The 4569-nt window shown below is 31.0% G+C and overlaps 1 non-coding gene across 1 annotated transcript; it reads right to left on the bottom strand.

The window, feature by feature from the left end:
- Nucleotides 1-4052: 4052 nt before the first annotated feature.
- TRNAQ-CUG (transfer RNA glutamine (anticodon CUG)) lies at nt 4053-4124 on the bottom strand. The gene has a single exon. It is a non-coding gene; the product is annotated as a tRNA-Gln (tRNA).
- Nucleotides 4125-4569: the final 445 nt, after the last annotated feature.

Below are 4569 nucleotides of genomic sequence, written 5' to 3'. Positions count from 1 at the left end.
AAATCCATCATATTACAAACATCAAGGGTCCTTCTAAAATTATCCATAAGATGTTGCCTCTTGGGTGGGTCATCCTTCTTTTCATTAGTTAAAAATATCTTAATAAAATCTCCTCTCACTAACCATGGCATAGTAGCAATACCATGAAGCCGCTCCAAACACTCCTAAGAAACACTTTTCTTGTCATGGTTTGGGCTTCCGTAGAACCCAGTAGACCTCTATCTTTTACCTACACCTTTATCTATATAAGCGTCAATATGCCTCAAATAGTAAGACTGAATCTCAACTTTGTCACATTCTTTCCAAAATAACACGAGCCCACCACTTTTGCCTCTACTCGGAACACAAAAAAAAACTCAAAATCAAGCTTACGTTTCAAGACTTCAACCAACAAACCGTCGCTCCTAGTCTTTGAAGTGAACACCATTGAGTGAACATGCATGAAAACTTCGATGTACAGAAACCAAACCGTTCAAGGATTCCTCATTCCTCAGACGTTCCAACTTAGAATTTTCATAGTATTCAACGGGGCAGGCAACCAGCCTCCACTGATATCCCTTCGCCTGTCTTGAAGTGTGAAACACATTGTCTTTGGATTTCTTGGAAACCCGTATATTCTCTCCCTTATGTTTTCCTCCCCTTGCCTTTTCTTGAGGATCCTCTTGTTGTCCCTCCTTTTTTGCCCTTGCCATTATTTTCTAAGATTTAACTTTTTTTCTCTCTTCCTTACCCATTTGTCTTTCTTGGTTGGAGTTGTTTTAAACATCCTGCTTTATGTGTTCTTCTCTTTTATTTTCTATATAATTCATCTCGAGTCTATTTGATTGTAATGTAGAATTAATATCTTCGACCCCTTTTTCTTTGCTGACCACAACTGACCCAGGAATTATAAGCCCATTTGTCTCCATCTCAGAAGCCTTATACCTTGTTAACGTTACAATTTCAACGATAGCCTCTGCTTTCTTTACAGACTGGCTTTTGTAGGTTTCATCATTTCTCTGTCTTCTCATGATATCTTTGACATTGGTTCCTTTCCTCTTGGCAACTTTCCTGTACTTTTCCATGGATTTCGATCCTTTTTTCTGGTTTCTTCGACTGCATCTAGCTCCGTTGTTGCTCCAACTAACTATGTCCGGTGACCTTGTGCTTGTTTCATCGTTCTCCTTCCGGTTTCTCCCTGTAAATATGTTCCCTCTCCCATTCGTTTTCTATTCTTAGCTGGTTTCCTCTTAGAGGTCCTGCACTTCTTCCACCTTTATAGCTTCCCCACAATCTTTCACGTTGTGCCTTATTATTCTACATTGATAAGAAAAGTCCACTAATCGTTCATATGTTATTCTGATCCATGACTCCTCTGTCATTGACCCCAGCTTTATATGTGTTCCTCTTCTAAGGGGTTCTTTTAATGTTAATAATCTTGACTCTCAGTGTTTTGCCCTATCACTTTCCTTTTTCATTAGAATTTACTTCAACAAATTCACCAACTAAGTTTCCTAGACCAACAACCATTTTCCTGCAAAAACAAACTAGGGGTGAAAATGGATCAAAAAAATAGGCATACTTAAATTTCAAATCCACTAATTTGCTCGTCCTGTTTGGTTCAAAAGGAGAAGGCCCTTGTTGAAACTCCATGGCCCTTCATGGACAATTATCTTTTTCTCTTTTTTATTCCGAAATTCAGATGATAAGATATTTTTTCCCATGCTCTTGATCATCACCTTCCCCTCTAGATTCCAAATCCTTGGCAAAATGGAGGTGAAAATTTCCGTTATTATTCCTTATGTCGAAATAACTTTATAGATTACAGTGTGTTGGAGGTCCTTTTCCTTTTTATCCAACTCATAGTCTTCTATTTCCACTACGCTTGCTTTTTCTTCCACCAACAACGTTAACCTTTCCAATCGAGTCTTCAATTTTCTATCTCCATAGAAGTCGAGCCACTCATCTTATCCTAACGATCACATACGAATCCCAAACCAACCCTTAAGTTGCTTGCTGCTCATAGAGACTCTACCAGGAGAGAAAGCAGAGCCCTACTTGATTGTTTTTTTTTTTTTAAAAAAAAAAAAAATCCAAATTCAATTGCTTTAGAAATGAAAGTTTTGGATTGAAGATAAAGCTAAATTGAGAAAAGTTGGAAATTAGAAAAAAGATCACATAAAAAGACTTAATCCTTTGTCGAAAATAACATTAGTGTGCGAAACTATGAATTGTGTGTAATCAGGATCATAAAATTGAAAAACTTGAATTGGGCTAATGTAGTTTATTAAAAAAAATCAAAATTTTCTCAAAATCTCGAAATTTTGTCGAAAATGGGAAAATCAGAATATTCTCGAAGTTTCGAATTTTCTCAAAATTTTGTCAAAATTGGGGGAAAATGAAATTTTCCCCAATCATAATTTTGAGCCCTTCAAAATCTCGAAATTTTCATCGAAATTTCAAGATTTTGATGGAAATTTTAAACCATGATTGTGATTGAATTAGATTATAATTGACCATTTTTAATCCTCATTTCTATAAAAGTAAGATAGTATTTAGATGTATATTATAAAATATTTGTGCAAATGTTGATGCGAGAGTAGAAATTTAAAAAAGAAGTGAAAAAATAATCACAAAATAATATCAAATATTGAAAATTAATTACAAAATTAAAGGACACGAAATATTTGCATTTAAAATATTTGTAAATTGTTTATTATAAAATGAAAAACTATAGCATTGAACTAACCTAACATAATAAGAATAGGAAAATCATAATAGAGAGATATAAAAAGTATAACATTAAACAAAACACAACACAATGGAAAAGAAAGAAGAAAAAGAAAACTCTAAAAGTAGATTAGAGCCTTAGAGAAAATAAGAAGAATATTAGATAACTCACATAAATCCAAGTTTGAGCTAAAATGATGTAAAAATTCAATGGAAAAGATTTGAATGAAAATATGTAGTTTCTTAAAAATAATTTTTTTTATGGTAAAAGAGAAAAAAACACGAGCTAGCATAGCTAATGGCTTTTTTTTAAAACCTCAAAATTTTGATGGAAATATCAAAATTTAAATAAAATGATGAAATTTCAAGAAATTGGGGAAATTTTCTCCCTACTGAAATTTCAAGCCTACCGAAATTTCGATTGAAATTTTTAGATTTTGATCAAAATTTTAAACTAAGGTAATATCAATTTATACCCTTGAAATTTGGGGCTTGTATCAATTTAAACCTTAAACTAATAGTTGTATCAATTTAAACCCCAAACTAATAATGATACCAATTTAAACCTTGAACTTTCATAAGCATATCAATTTAAATCTTGAACTTTCACAAATATATCAATTTAAACCCTAATAAAATATAATGTAGGGTTTAAATTGATACACTTATGAAAATTCAAGGTTTAAATTGATGCAATTACGAAAGTTTAGGATTTAAATTGATATAATTATCAGTTTGAGGTTTAAATTGATACATTGATGAAAATTCATAATTTAAATTGATAAAAGTGATTAGTTTAGAGTTAAATTAATACAAAGATGACACGCACAATTTAAACACTGATTTAACAAATCTAGATTTATACAATCCAAACACAAGTTTAACAAATACAAACTTACTAAATCCATTTTCAATAAATCAAAACATAGAGTTAATAAACCCAAACATAACAAATCTTTCAAATCTACAAACTAAACCAACCCTTAAGATTCTTATATAATTGTTTTTAATGTCTAAATAACATTATAGTGAGATATATCTTCCTAGTAGTCGTCTAACCACAAAAACATTAAAACTAAACGTGTTTGATTAAGAGGCAATTTTATATTGAGTGATCTCTTAAAAATCGCTTCTTAAAAACAAAAAAGCAAAGATAAAATAAAATGTAGGTCACAACTCTTTTTTTTAAAAAAAAAAAAGAAAAAAACTTCTAATTTGACATGTTTAAGGAGGGAGTAAATCAACCAAAATTGTAATTTTAGCAAAATCAATTTTTTAGCTTGTCCATTAAGAAAAGAAAGTGGGCTTAAAGTCGGTCAGGCAATAAATAAGCAAAAAAAAAAAGGTCCCACCGAGATTTGAACTCGGGTTACTGGATTCAGAGTCCAATGTCCTAACCACTAGACCATGGGACCGTTGAATGTTAAATGTATATATTAGGTATTCAACCGTTTGGTTTTTTTAAAATGGATAATTGCAATTGGTAGCATTTTTAGAAATAATAACCAAGTGTATAACATTATTTTAAAAAAAAAAATTCAAATATAGCCAACTCTATCAACAATAGACTTCTATTATTGATAGACTCTTACTAGTGATATGGTCTATCACTGATAGACGAACCAATAATATGGTCTATCACTTATAAACTATTTAAATTTGGTCATATTTGTAATTTTTTTTTACATTATATTATATCTGTGAATACTTTGAGTCTAATGTCTATATTTGCAACCGTCCCTTTTAAAATCAAGCTTATAAATACCAATTTCATCTATTGTTAATATATTCTTTTTGTTTATGTTTTAGATTTTTTTTTCAAAGTCAAAACTAAAATATAAAAACTAAAACAAGTAGTTT

This window comes from Benincasa hispida, chromosome 11, assembly GCF_027475165.1.
Source record: "Benincasa hispida cultivar pf3 chromosome 11, pf3_genome.v1.1, whole genome shotgun sequence".
Classification (NCBI taxonomy): Eukaryota; Viridiplantae; Streptophyta; class Magnoliopsida; order Cucurbitales; family Cucurbitaceae; genus Benincasa; species Benincasa hispida.
Note: the sequence above shows the minus strand (reverse complement) of the source record. Positions and strands in the feature narration are given on the sequence as shown.